Source organism: Apium graveolens, chromosome 5, assembly GCF_009905375.1.
Source record: "Apium graveolens cultivar Ventura chromosome 5, ASM990537v1, whole genome shotgun sequence".
Taxonomy (NCBI): Eukaryota; Viridiplantae; Streptophyta; class Magnoliopsida; order Apiales; family Apiaceae; genus Apium; species Apium graveolens.
The window spans coordinates 245,902,958-245,918,473 of NC_133651.1; positions in this window are offsets into that span (position 1 = coordinate 245,902,958).

The window sequence follows — 15,516 nt, forward strand, 5'->3', positions numbered from 1 at the left end:
CATGCTTCTAGGTTCGTAGAAAAACTGCCCCCAAATCGATCACAATCGATTGAAATTCCACCATTGTAACCATATAGGATGCGTCTTCCCGTTAGAGCGCGTCTTGTATCTCCTAATTTAAGACATGTCTAAGCTGTCCCAAACAAAGGTAATATAGGGCCAGAGGCTTATTAGGACGCGTCATCATAACACACCCCCTGCGGTAGATTTTTTAAGACACATCCTCCAATGCTTCCATTGTCCTCCCTTCTCTTTTCTTTCTTCTTTTTTTTTATGGACGCGTCCTCAAGTTTTTGTTCATTCTTTTGCAGCTGGAGGACGCGTCTTCTTCCTCACCATTTCACCCGTTTAAGGCTCTCAACAATCGTATTGAAATCTATTCCCCACACCTGATCTCTTTTAAACCCGACTTTCCCAACATCCACAGGACGAATTCCTTCCTTAGAGCAGAAAGACGCGTCTTTCGTTCCCTTAAATCAAAAAACTCAATAATGTCTGATTCCAGCTCCGATTCCATGGACCATGTTCCCATAAGCTCAAGAATGGAAAAGAAGGGAGTTAAAAGGCAAAGAACTCCAGTTCTCCATACTAGGGTCGCCATCGAAGATTGGACGGATGATGAAATTGTTCCTATCACAGGCCAAAAACCCCGAGGAATAGCTGTTTCAGACGAGGACGCATCCTACTCTCAGGACGCGTCAGCTTCCCAAGGCGCGGCTCCTTCTCGGGACGCGTCACCTCTCAGCGTAAGCGAATTTGAAAGGAGGGTTCCTGACCCCGAGACATATCCCGTATCCCCTCAGAAATCAGACTCTCCTCTGGAACATTGGGATCCTTCAGATGTTGAAGTGGATTGTGACTAGGCCAGGCTTGGCGCCCTAACTGAGGTAGAGAAAAATGCCAGAAGAAAGAAAGAAGGTAAGCTAGCATGTGTTGCCCTTGATTCGACCGCAACCGACTGGGAAATCCAATGGAACATGAAATACTATGACATGGAGGGCATCTGGGCGCGCCCTCTTCGAACCATGAGGCCGCAAATTTTCAACGTCGGGAACCAAAGGATCCCAAGAATGGTGCTTACTCCAAAGTTAATTTCCTTGGGTGTGGGCGCGCCTTTGCACCCCTACATTAAGAAAATTTTAAAATGGTACGACATGGCTCCAGTCAAACTATCACCAAATTCATATAAGCTAGCTTGGGCTTTGTATATTATGTACCATAACTTGAGGCTGGGCGCGCCCTCAATGAAAGAATTCAGCTTTTTTTACAACATCAGGAAATCAATTCCCGGGTACCATTTTCTGGTAGTCAACAAATGGTTGAACAACAAGGGATTTAATGAAGGTAAAATTAGCCACGAAAGAGACTGGAAGGAGCCATTTTTCTACATTTATGACGTCAAAAGGACGCGCGTTCGCTTCAACTTGGAACCAAGTGAGTTCAACATTTAGGACGCGTCCTCTCTATCAGGGCGCGCCTTTTCTTTTATAACTTTTTCTTTATTTTCCTTGTTGTAACCTATTCTCCCTTCCCTTAGACAAAAGGACCCAGAAAGAGCTAGCAGGAAAGAAGAAGAAGAGAGCAGAGAAGGTTTTACAGTATGCTGAAAAACATTTCAACCTCAAGGACATGATTACCGAGGAGAATTTGAAGAAAATAGGAGCTTTATCCCCACGGGTGGGTTCTCTCTGCAAATTTCGAGATTTCCATAATGGGAAACCCATCCTCACCGCTTTCGAAAAATCCAAAGGGCTCCAAGCCATAGAAATTATTCAGCCAGACCTCAACAAGAAGGTGGATTTAGTGCAAGGTAAGAAATCATTATACGTAAGACGCGTCACGGCTTTAGGACGCGTCATTTTTATGCTCACCTTTTTCCTTTAACTTTAGCCTGATTTATAAACGTTACTTTATATATGCACCATCACCTTGGGCGCGCCCTACCCCTCGGGCGTGTCTCTTTATTACAAACAACGTCTTAGGTAAGACGCGTCACTTTTTTAGGATGCGTCATTTTCACACTCATTTATACATCTTTGCATTTTTCTATATCTGTCATGCACGTAGAACTTTATATCATGATATGGGCGCGTCCTACTTTCAGGACGCGTCTTCTTGTACATAACTAATCCCTTTTTTATGTTTATATCGCAGATATGGCCTCACTCCCCAAAGGATTCGCAATTGGGGCTTCCAAAAAACTAAGGGCAAGGAAACATGCTCCTACAAAGGTTGATTCAAAGGCAAAAACCCCTCCTCCTGTTGCAACTCCTTCTCCTCCACCAAAGATAATCGACACTACCGTGTTTGACATTCCCGAGAAGGTGGAGGATGCACCCTCGAAGCGTCAAAAGGTAGTTCCTGATGACCAGTCTTTTGTTCTCAGATACCTGGGCGCGTCCTCTGTTGGGGATTTCACAGAGGATGAAGTCAGAGGTTGGACTTTTAGAACAGAGCAGCAAATAGAGGAGGCCATGGTTAGGGCTGCAGCTGAGCTTCACCTGCATGCCAGGCAAAGTGCTAACATGGCCGCCAGGCTCAGGGCGTGTCTTGCTGTTACAGATACTGCGAAGAGCCAGGCCGAAGACAAAGTTAAATCTCTGGAAAAATACATTACCCTGCTTGCCCAAGAAAAAGATGTTGAAATTAAACGTCTGGAGGGGGAGAAGACGCGTCTAGAAACAGAAAAAGCTATTTTGGAAGGCAATTTCTCCTCAATAGAGAAGCAAATGGACAGCGTCATCGCCCTGAATTCCACCATGCAGCTGGAGCTTGACACCCTGAATGATGATAGGCTGCATGGATGGACAGAGGAGAAAAAGCTAGTTTACCAGCACGGCTTCCAAGCTGGGTTTGAAGAATGGTGCTCTGTGTTCATTGCCAACGACCCATAGTATACATTCTCAAAGTTTGATGCAGATACCCAGATATGGGTAAATGATTTCAGGGTCAGGGCCGCGGACTCCATCAAGAACAAGAGGATTTTTCTAGGTTTAGAGGAAGAGGATGCGTCCCCTGATCCTGCTCCACTTCAGACTCAGCCTCCCCCTGCAGATGACCAAGACAAGCCACAGGACGCGCCTCCTACTTAGGACGCGTCCTTTATCTTTTATGTACTTGAACTAAGGGTGCGGGCCCCTTGAAGCCTTGCAAGTTGTAAAGACTATTTTTGAACATTCACTTGCACCTCTTTTTTACTCAAGTAGTCATTTATATGGGCGCGCCTTGTGTTAAGGGCGCGCCACCTTTGACTAATTATTATTATTTTTCACTCCGTCAAGCAAATATCCACTGTGGGCGCATCCTCTCTAGCTAGACGCGTCTTTGTTTGTTCCGAAAAGTGCATAACCACGGCACTACGCTGTACTTATGTGTTTAACCAAGGCACAAGGCACAATGGGGCGCGTCCTAACTGTTTGACATACCTTAACGTTATCTTTCAGACATATTTTCTCTCCGGGAGAACGCGTCCTCGGCAGGGACTTGTGTTTTTTTTTATGTTGTCAATATTACAGTAACATCCAGTCTAAAGGAGCATCAACCAAGATAACTTGGGCGCGTCCTTGAAAATAGCACATTTTACTTGAGTTTCATTCATATAAAACCCTAGCTTAGGGCGGGCCCTTCATTTAGGACGCGTCATGAGACCATGCAAACTCAGCAAATATCCTTTTGAAAAGTTTCAAAATTTTATTTATAATGCGCTCTGATGTCAAAAGTGCACCAGTCCCACAGCTACTATGCTCTGTGGGGAAATTATTTCTAAAAAATGACCCTTCAACTAGTCCCAAGGTAAGTAGTACATGCACTACCCCCCTAGGCTAGGAGGAATTTATTTAATTCTAGCCTATAATCTGGGCATAACCCAAAATGATAAAAGAAATATGCAAGGGGCCAAAGCCACGCCTTACTGGTAATACTTTCGGAGATGTTCCGCATTCCAAGCTCGCGGAACTAGCTTCCCGTCTATATCTTCAAGGTGATAAGTCCCCTTCCACAGGATGGACTTTATTTTGTACGGTCCTTCCCAATTAGCTCCAAACACTCCATGTTGGGGGTTCTTTGTATTGGGCATCACTTTCCTAAGTACCAAATCCCCCACCTTCAGCAATTGTCCTTTTACCTTCTTGTTATAATACCTTGCGGCGCGCTGCTGATATGCCGCTAGCCTTAGCTGAGAATTTTCCCTCGTCTCCTATAAGAGATCTAAATGAAGCCTTTGATTAACCTCAGCCTCTTCTTTCCCGTAACAATCTCTGCGAAGTGATCCCGATCCAACTTCCACGGGGACCATAGCTTTGTAGCCGTAAGTCAGCATAAATGGCGTTTCTCCCGTAGTAGATCGCGGCGTAGTGTTGTATGACCACATCACCTTCGGGAGTTCTTCAGGCCAATTCCCTTTACGTTCCTCCAGCTTGGTTTTGAGGGTATGCTTTATTATTTTGTTAACAGCTTCTGTTTGTCCATTGCTTTGAGGATGATAGACCGCCGCAAACTCCTTCTTGATTTTCAACTCCTTACATAGCTGTCGCAACTCCTTGCTATCAAACTGCTTTCCATTGTCGGAGACAAGCTTGTAAGGGATTCCAAACCTACATACAATTGAGTTGAAAACAAAATCTCTGATTTTCTTTGCGGTGATAGTAGCCAGTGGCATAGCTTCCGCCCATTTAGTAAAGTAATCGACCGCAACCACTGCATATTTGACGTCTCCTTTAGCTTTCGGCAATTCCCCGATAAGATCAATTCCCCACATGGTGAACGGCCACGGGCTTGCCATAGGCGTCAAGAATGTCGCCGGCATAGAAGAGTACATTGCAAAGCGCTGGCAGCGATCACATGCCCTGACGAAATTTATAGCATCTTCTCTCATTATGGGCCAATAATACCCTTGGCGCAAAACTTTCATTGCCAACGAACTACCCCCCGAGTAATTGCCACAGATTCCTTCATGCACCTCTCTTCGGATGTAATTTCCTTCTTCTTCTTCAACACAGCTAAACAGAGGTTGGTTGAACCCTCTCTTGTACAGGACTTCGTCATATATCACGTATCTTGCAGCCTGATAGCGGAGTCGGCGAGCCATAAACTTATCCTCGGGGAGTATTCCCTTACGAATGTAAGCTAGAATGGGTGTCATCCATGTTTCCTTGGGAGCCTCATCCACTCGCATAGTTTCTACCTCGGGGATACTAGGAATCTCCTGGATTTCAAAGGGGATGGATCCTAACAACACAGCCTCTTGTTGTGACCCCATTTTTGCCAGAGCATCCGCATTACTGTTCTTCTCCCGCGGAACACATTCCAATCTAACTTCTTTGAACATTCCAATCAGGCGCTGTGTGCATCTCAAGTATAATTCTGTTCGTGGGCCTCGCGCTTGAAATCCCCCGTTCACCTGATTCACTACCAACTCTGAGTCACTTCTTGCAATTAAGTTCCGCACCCCCATTTCCAAAGCGATTTTCAGGCCATTAATCAGCGCCTCATACTCCGCATCATTATTGGTTGCATAAAACTTGAAATGAATGGCGCTCATCAGATGGTGGCCTTCCGGAGATACAAGTACTATACCAGCACCCGCTCCTCCATGGTTAACCGCCCCATCCACATGCAAGATCCACCAAGGATGCGGAAATTCTTCCAAAGACTCCTTAGAATGAGGCGGATGCAGCATTACCAAAGCTTTATCATCAATTTCAAAATCAAATTCCAACAAGAAATCGGCTAAGGCTTGCCCTTTTATCGCTGTTCGAGGTACATATTCCAAGTCAAACTGTCCCAACTCCACAGCCCATTTCAGCATTCTGCCTGATGACTCCGGTTTGTGCAGAACCTGTCGCAGCGGGTACGCTGTGCTAACTTCAATTCTATGGGCTTGCAAATACGGTCGCAATTTTCTTGACGCAAGAATTAGGGCGTAAACCAGTTTCTCTATGCTTGTGTAGCGAGTTTCAGCATCGTGTAACCGCTTGCTCACGTAGTACACTGGTGATTGCTGCCCATCTTCTTCTCTTACCAGAACTGCACTGATCGAATATTCAGAAACTGCGAGGTACAGTATTAGAGACTCCCCATCCAACGGCTTTGACAATATGGGAGGGTTTCCCAGTTGCTCCTTGATTCTTTTGAAAGTATCTTCACATTATGGCGTCCATACAAAGTCTTTCCCAGCTAATTTGATCGCCTTGAAAAATTCCTTGCATCTATCGGACGACTTGGAAATAAATCGATTTAACGCGGCGATTCTCCCAGTTAAACTCTGCACTTGTTTCACATTGGTGGGTGACTTCATATCCATCAATGCCTTGATCTTTGCGGGGTTGGCCTCAATTCCCCTGTGGTTGACAATGAACCCAAGAAACTTGCCGACTCCACGCCGAACACACATTTTTGCGGGTTTAATTTCATACGAAACCTCCTCAGAATGTCAAACATTTCCATCAAGTGCTTGATGTGGTCACCCGCTACCTTGGACTTTACCAGCATATCATCCACATACACTTCCATAGTTCTTCCGATTTGATCCTTGAACATCATGTTTACCAACCGCTGGTAGGTCGCGCCAGCATTAATTAATCCAAACGGCATTCCTATGTAACAGTATGACCCCCTTTCAGTAATGAAGGATGTATGTTCTTGATCGGGGCCATACATCGTAATTTGATTGTAACCGGAGTATGCCTCCATAAAACTCAACAACGCATGCCCCGCCGTTGCGTCAACCAACTGATCGATTCTTGGCAACGGGAAGCTATCCTTTGGACAAGCCTTATTGAGATATGTGAAATCCACACATGTTCTCCACTTCCCGTTCGGTTTCTTCACCAGTACCGGATTTGCAAGCCATTCGGGGTAGAAAGACTCTTTGATCAGCCCCACCTCCAACAACCGGTCCACTTCCTCTTTTAACGCTATTGCCCTTTCTCCACTTATCGGGCGGCGTTTCTGACGTATGCCTTTGCAATTCGGGAGGATATTCAAACAGTGACACATTACCTCCGGGTCGATTCCTATCATATCTGAATGACTTCATGCGAAGACATCAAGATTTGCAATTAGACAACGGGCAAGACTTCCTCTCATCTCATCATCCAACTGGGATCCCACTTTCAAAACCCTGCTCGGATCATTTTTATCAACTGGAATAGATATTGTGTCTTCGGCCGGTCCCGTCTTTTCGGCGGGCATAAGGATCCTGGGATCCAAATCGAAATCAAAGTCTCGGGGGTCTTCGACTTCCACTTTCGCATCTGAGGGCGCGTCCTCATTTGGAGAAGCATCAACCTCAATTTTATTCAAGGGAGCGTCCTTCTTTTGAGGAGCATCCACCTTGAGGTTATTCCCGAGACCTTGCAAAATCTCACTTCTTCCTTCCAACTTTTCCCCGTTAACTTCTTTCTGTATGATCGCCTCGGTATGGTTCACCACCACTTCCTCCACGCTACGGATCCTCGAAATACGTCCCCGCGTCAAACAAGAGTTGCCAGAGATATTGGTTTCTTCCTTTCCGGGGCTTTCGACGAAATAGTGGGCATGGACCTCTCCACTTGGTTTTGTATGAATATCTTCTACATCTTCAAATGGGAGACCTTTCCCTTCATACCTTCTTCTACGAAATTCCTTGACAGCCTTATGATAGCAGTCGCGTGACTCATACTGTGACCCTCTCAGACTGCCAACCCCGTTTGGCATTGGGAACTTTATCATCAAGTGGTGTATCGAGGTTATCACCCTGAACGCTCGTAACCAAGGTCTGCCGACCAACACATTGTGCGCGGAATCCTGATCTAGCACCTTGAAATCTATCATTTGGGTAACCGACAAAGCTCCTTCCCCGAGCGTGACGGGAAGCCTGACAGAACCCATAACTCTCACTGCTTCCCCAGTAAAGCCATAGACGTGCGCATCTTCGAAATACATGTCACTATCTGGGAAACCCAGTTTTTTTTGTAGGTGATGTTTGTAGAACTCCCATTATCCAAGAAGACTCGATGTACGTTCATTGCCCCAATGAGCATGGTAATTACCAGCGCATCGTTGTGAGGATGATGTACCCACCTAGATTCTTTTTCCTTGAACGTAATATCAGCGGACTCCCCCTTAAAGACCTTCAGGGGTCTATCTTCCAAGCTGTAGATTTTGGTGAGCGGTGGATGTCGCGCTTCTCTCGCGTTTTTCTCCAGTGCTCGATTACTATCACCAACAAAAGGGTGTCCTCCAAAAATTGCCCTGATACTGCCAGCCCTCTGGAACTTGACCTCTACTGTTTTTTCAACATCCTCCGCCCGCGGGGGCTGTTTTTCATCCTTACCCTTGTCATCAAGTCCCGTGCGTCGCTTCACCTTGTCAATCCATTCTCCTAGGTATCCTGCCTTGATCAATTCCTCAATCTCATCCCGCAAGTGACGACACTCATGAGTGTCGTGGCCAGTAGACTCATGGTAGTCACAATATTTCTTCTTGTCTCTGCTCTGCCATGAAGTTAGACGGTCGGGCTTCTTGAAGATTCCTCTATCCTTATTTACCTCGAAAATATGATCAATGGACGCTGTCAGCGGTGTATAATTGCTAACTCTTCTCTCGTAGTTCGATGGTGGGCTCCATTCTCTCCGCGAGCTCACAGCATTTACCCTATTAGGGCTTCTGGCATTTCGCCGATAATCTGGGCTCACGGATCTGTCCCTTCTCTTGGATCGCCCCTTGGAGTTATAGGTATTGTCATTCTTTTTTGTTTCTGCAAGCGACTGCTCGATTGCTTTGAACGACTCCGCCTGCGCAAGCACATCAGCCAGCGACACTGGGTCCTTCCCTTGTAGGTGCTTCCAGAAATCCGTCCCCACACGCAACCCAGCTATAAGCAATATTTTCAATGTTTCATCAGTTGCACCCCTCACCAAAGTAGATTCTGCATTAAACCTCTTGAAATACGAAGTCAAACTTTCTCCTTCCTTTTGTTTCACATTAGCCAGCGTGGTAACAGGTGGTGTGTACTTCACCGCGACTTGGAATTGTGTCAAAAACAAAGTTTTCATCTGTTCCCAGGATGTAATTACACCTGGACCAAGTTTTTGGAACCATTGCTGAGCGCCTTCTCTGAAAGTGCGGCATCGAGCCAAATCAGGTACTTGATATACATCCATTTCAATATTAAAACGCCCCAAGAACTCCACATGATCAGAGTTCCCGTGGAAACGCAAGTCATTGGTTGTGTTCCTGTATCCCGCGGGCAATTGCGCCTCCCTCACAACAGCAGCAAAAGGAGAAGGAGCTTGCGCAGTCGCCGTTACTATTCCTCCCTCAAGATGGTTGAGCAACCTCTTGAGGTCATTCACATTAAACGTCCCTACCCCAGGAATGGTTTGAACATTAGGCTGCTGGGGTTGCTCTGCGACTTGCTAAAATTCCTCTTGATTACCCCCCGGGTGTGGCAGAGGATCTCGCCGCCCCTCGCCCTGAGGCTGCGGCGGTGGCACGTTACCATTTTGGTCCTGGATATTTTCCCGTACACGAGGTTCATCTTGACCGCGTCGCGGAATTTCATCATTGTTCTGCATTCTTACTTGAATTCGCCCGCCGTCCTGGTCATGAGGACGCGCCCCAGACCCATTACCAGTAACGCTGTGGGAAGCTACGGGAATAACGGCGGGGGCTTCTCCGGCGGAGTGTGCTCCACCTCTCCTACCATTGTAAGGGGCTCTTCCGTATTGATATCCCATTCTTCCTCGTCCATTCCTCTGATATCCCCGGTAGTAATTTCCGGGCCTTCCTCGCGGAGGGGCACGCTCGTGCTCGCGGTGCCGCGCCCCGTCATCCATTTGGAATGCGGGGGGCACACGCGTCGTATCACGGGGCCTCGCTTCTCCGGCGTTTCCTTCTTTTTGCCATTCTACCAGCAACATCCTCAAATCGCCGTCCTCCAACCTTATGCCAAGCCTCCTTTTCAAGACTGAAAGATCCCTTCCTTCCTCGTCTTTGTTTTGGGTGTTCTCCGCACGACGTCGCTCGTCCATCGTACGCCCAGACCTATGTGGGTGTGGCACTACTTGGTTACCCAGGCGAGGCCTTTCTCTGCCATCAGTGTCTTCATCCGCAAGCTCCACAATAGGTTCTATATCATCAGAGTACTCCAAGCGCCGTGGAGTGATTCGCGGGTTTTCCCTGCTCCCCTGGGTATCTCCTTCAACTACAGGGGTTTTTTCCAAGGCATGACCATGACGGGGGAAACGACGACCTATCCTCCTTTTTCGACGCTCCACCGTGTTCAGCCTTGAGTTAAAACTGTTAAGAGTATCCCCCATGCAATATAATTGCTCCAATATATCAGCGTTGCTGATGAGAACTGGAGGTGTCCCCCCACATCCGAAGCCCTTGGTAGATCCGCCATGTTTCTGGGAACGTAAGGTTCGTGGCGAGTATAGCGCCCCCCGTCTTCTCCTTCTGACCTGCTGTCACTTCCACCATAAGAACTTCCATCACGATTGTAAGACATCTTTTCCTCCTAAGATTGCGACCTTAATTTCGACCCCTCCTTCTAGCGCCAATTTGTTGATGGAGGAATCTGGTAACAACAAAGATTAAGGTTTCTCGCCGGAACTAAGATCTGTGACGGTGGTTCTTTGCCGGAAACTTAAGCGGTATGCGGTTAATTGTGGTTGTTTTAGGCTGAGATTGATCAGAGTAAGTGGTGGCTCTCTTGTCAGCTCTCAACTTCTTACCCTCTCAATGTGCCTACGTACCCTTTATATAGGGATCAAGCCTGACGTAGTTCTCGTAGAACAAGAAGTCTAATGCGTTGAGACTTCTTACTCTTAAGCCCAGTAGAAGCCCATCCAATATCCGTCTTCCGCTAGCTTTAGGAATGTCCAACTATGAGGCCCAACCGCGAAGGCCCAAGGCTCGTCCGTAATCGTAGGACTTCACGGACAGTGCATCTCCCTGCGCAAGGATAACACTCCGCTACAGCTATCTCCCTTGATTTACGAACGCAGGTATAACCACGGTTCACCCCAAGTGCCAGACGCGTCCCTGTCCCCCGAATGAGGATAACCCACCAGATAGCAGGACAGGTGATCCCAAGCTCTTGGGTGCAAAGTGCAGGATGACTCCAAAGTTCTCCAACGAGGACACCCGTTGAATACAAGAACAGAGCTCCCAAAGCACACACCAAAGTAAACCCCACATCCCCAACGAGGACACCCATTGAATACATGAGGAGTCCTTCAATCATCAGGCATACCCCTGGAGGCCTTCAAGTTTTTCACGGACATCCCCCTCCTTGACCGTCTCAAGGAGGGAATTCTTCAAAGAGTACCTCCAACAAATACATTAGTAAAAATAACCTCCATTGCTCCTCTCCATGCAAGCTTTGTCCTGAATTCAATATCAAAAGTATATAGATCAAACACAGGACGCGTCCTAACCCTTTGGGCGCGTCCTCACCTTCATAAATCCAAACCTGTTTCCTCATCAATCGTTCCTTATAGCATTCAAAATCACAGGACACGTCCTAGAATTTAGGGCGCGTCTTCTTTTAAACCATCATGCACAACGTTTCACCTCCTATGACACGTCCTTGCTAAAGTAGGCGCGTCCTAGAGCGTCCATCACCATAAGATTTCATCTGCCAAGCACTTTCATAAACATTGACGCGTCCATAAAGCCTGGGCGCGTCCTTCCTTGACCACACACTCTTCTCGCCTCGTAACATATCCCTTCTCAAGTAGGCGCGTCCTTAATGCTTGGACGCGTCCTCACTTTCACAACGCAATACTGAGTTTGACTGTAATTAGCCCGCGTTTGACCCGAGTCAATCCAATGCCAAATTTTGGGTATAACAATTTCCTTTTTAGTAACGTCGATTATAACTACACAACTTTTATGTGATCATAGTTAGTAGTAACTGAAACCGAATCATCTCTTAACTAATAACTTTAGTGGGTAATTAGTTGGTTGATCTATTTCATCCATCTGTCGGGATGGTAGCTTGATGCAGCTTCACATATGATTTCTCAAGTTACACCTTCTATCAAAGAATGAAAGGAAATAAAAGTCTGGGCATCGTTTTCTCTCAAATATAAGCTTGAAATCTGAAGATGATATGAATCTAGCCTGTTTGTCTGATAGATTATGACACTTTAGCTTTTCAAGTACGATAACGATTATGTGATTCCAGTGGTTGATAACAAGAATAGAAAGGTGTTTAAAACAATTAGTTTAATTTAGAGTGTGGCTTGGATATTGTAATGAGGGTCCAAACAAACAGTATTGGTCACTCATAGTTGTTTTAGTTCACTCTTGTTTTAGTTCCTTCATTATCTTTCAGTCTTGTAGCAACAATATATTGAGCTCTTTATATGTGTAATCACTTGGAAAAAGCATCGCAAAATGTAGTAAAGAAGGATAATCTTGAAAACTGGCTGCATATTGAAAGACAAATTAAGGCAAGGATCACTGTTTTTTCTGTCTTCACTACAGTCTCTCTTCCTTAGAGCCAGACCAGTGCTCTTTTAGATACACTGGTTTCCCCAGCATAGCCTCTCCTCTCAAGGATAACCCATTTATTATGTCAGCAAAATTCTCATCTTCAACTTAAATGCACCCTCGTCAGGTGCTTAATTGCACTCATCTCTCGTGGCTTTATTCTCATCCTTCATTACTGTTTATATGGTTCATTGTAATCAGCGGACAAGTTTAGCTATAAACTAAGAAAGTGGACATGTTTTCTTGGAGCAAAGTATCGATAGAAGGAATCTTAGTTTCATGCAGGTCCTCTTTGTTTTTACTTTCTCCAGAAGCTGATAATGAATGTAGATAAATACCAGGTTATAGACATTTGTGTCTTGAACGGGTGGATTTCTGGCTTAAGCATCTGGAATTTCTAAAAGCTGCTACACATTTTACATAGGTAGAACTCTGCATTCATATATGGATGGAATCTGTTGGATATTAAAAAAGTTATAGACTAGTGTATAAGAGAAAACATGATCATGAAATGCTTGAATAATTTTATTGATAAAGATAGGCTTATTTATACTGCATAACAGCAGCATTATTGCAGAAAATTATGCTCAACTAATACATTAAAAACAGCAAACAATCAGCAGAATATTCATGGTCCTTAATTATAGCATAATTGATTTTGACTCCTGATTTTCAGCTTCAAGAGTCATATCAATTAACACTCCTCCTTGACTCTGGAGCTGCAAACACCAAGCTTATGCCTCAAGAATTCATATCTACTTTTTGAAAGAGCCTTTGTGAGAATATCAGCAGTCTGATTTTCTGAACTGCAGTGAATCAGTTGCACTTCCCCTTCACTCTGGACTTCTCTTAAGAAATAAAACTTAATTTTGAAATGTTTTGTCTTGTCATGAAATACTGGCTTATCAGCAATTGAAATTGCAGATTGGTTGTCCACAAATATAATTGTGCCTTCTTGTTGATTCATGTGTAAGTCCATCATGAGTTTCCTTAACCATAAGGCCTGATTTGCAGCAGCAACAGCGGCTATAAACTCTGCTTCAGCTGTGGATTGAGCAGTTATTTCTTGTTTTTTTGAACTCCAAGAGAACATTCCAGAACCAAAGCTAAAACAATAACCTAATGTGCTTTTCATATCATCTTCACATCCAGCTAAGTCGCTATCAGCATAACCATGGAGTCTAAAATTCTCAACTTTGCTAAACTTTACTCCATAATCAATTGTACCTTTAACATATCGTAAAATTCTTTTTCCTGCTTGAAAATGAATTTCACTAGCACAATGCATATATCTTGAGAGGATACTTACAGCATTCATAATATCTGGTCTAGTTATCGTCAGATACATCAAGCATCCAATTAAACTTCTGTAAAGTCCTTCATCAGTTTTAGGAGCACCATCTTTTTCACAAAACTTTTCTTTGTTGTTCATTGGGGTTGTAGTAGGCTTGCATTCATCCGTGTTAAACTTTTTGAGAATTTCCTTGGCGTATTTCTTTTGACATATGAAAATCTCATTAGTATTTTGCTGCACTTCCATGCCAAGAAAAAAAGTCATTTTTCCGAGATCTGTCATCTCGAACGCAGCCTTCATTTCTTCTTTAAAGTTGTCAATCTGCTTCAAATTGCTGCCTGTTACAAGTAAATCATCAACGTATAACGATACAACAAGAATTTCAAAATCTGATTTCTTGACATAAAGTGTGGCTTCACTTAGACTCTTAACAAAGCCCAAGCTTAACAAATGAGTGTCAATTCTGCTGTACCATGTCCTTGGTGCTTGTCTACAGCCGTATAAAGCTTTTATCAGTCGATATACCTTGTCCTCTTGTCCTTTACAAACAAACCCTTCTGGTTGCTCGACGAAAATTTCTTCCTCTAACACACCATTCAAAAACGCTGATTTGACGTCCATTTGGTGTACTGTCCAACCCTTTTGTGCAGCGAGAGCTAACAACATTCTTATAGTTTCCATCCTCGCAACCGGAGCAAATGTTTCTGAAAAATCCACCCCATAAATCTGAGCATACCCCTTAACAACAAGTCTTGCCTTGTACTTGTTTATAGAACCATCAGGATTGAACTTGGTTCTATAAACCCACTTGACGCCTATAGCTTTCTTGTGTTTAGGCCTATCCACCAATTCCCATGTCTGATTTTTTTCAATCATTTTCAGCTCCTCCTTCATTGCATCTATCCACTTCTGATCAGTTGCAGCTGTTTCGTACCCTGCAGGTTCCATCAAGGCAACATTGCATTTTTGATAAATTTCTGAAAGTAGCCTGGTACCTCTAACAGGTTTATCATCCACATTTTCGTTTTCTTCTTGAATCTCAACCTGCTTTTCATTTTCCCACTTCCAGCTTTCTGACTCAAGAAAATAAACATCTCTGCTGGTGACAATTTTGTTGCTTTGTGGTTGGTAGATCCTGTAGGCATTTGAGGTGTAACCCACAAATATTCCAACATCTGATTTCTTGTCCAATTTGTCTCTTTTAACTTGAGGAATATGAGAGAAACATAAGCAACCAAATGTTTTCAAATTAAGCAACTTGGGTTTGAATTTATACCATACTTCAAACGGAGTCATCTTACTCAAAGCTTTTGTTGACAGTCTGTTTAGTAAAAAAAACCGCTGTATTCGCAGCCTCAGCCCAAAATTTCTTTGGCAATCCTTTGTCGTGAAGTAAACACCTTGCCATCTCCATAATTGTCCGATTTTTTCTTTCCACGACTCCGTTCTGTTGAGGAGTGTAAGGTGCTGTCAACTGATGCTCAATGCCTGCATCTCTACAAAACTTGTTAAATTTTTCAGAGGTATATTCAGTACCATTATCGGATCTAATCATTATAATTTTGCTGCTAGTTTGAGTCTCAACCCAAGCTTTGAAAGTAGCAAAGATATCGGCAACTTCAGATTTTTGTTTCATGAAATAAATCCAACACATTCTCGAGTAATCATCTATAAATGCAATATAGTACTTACTACCATTTAATGATGGTGTACTCATTGGTCCTGCCACATCTGTGTGT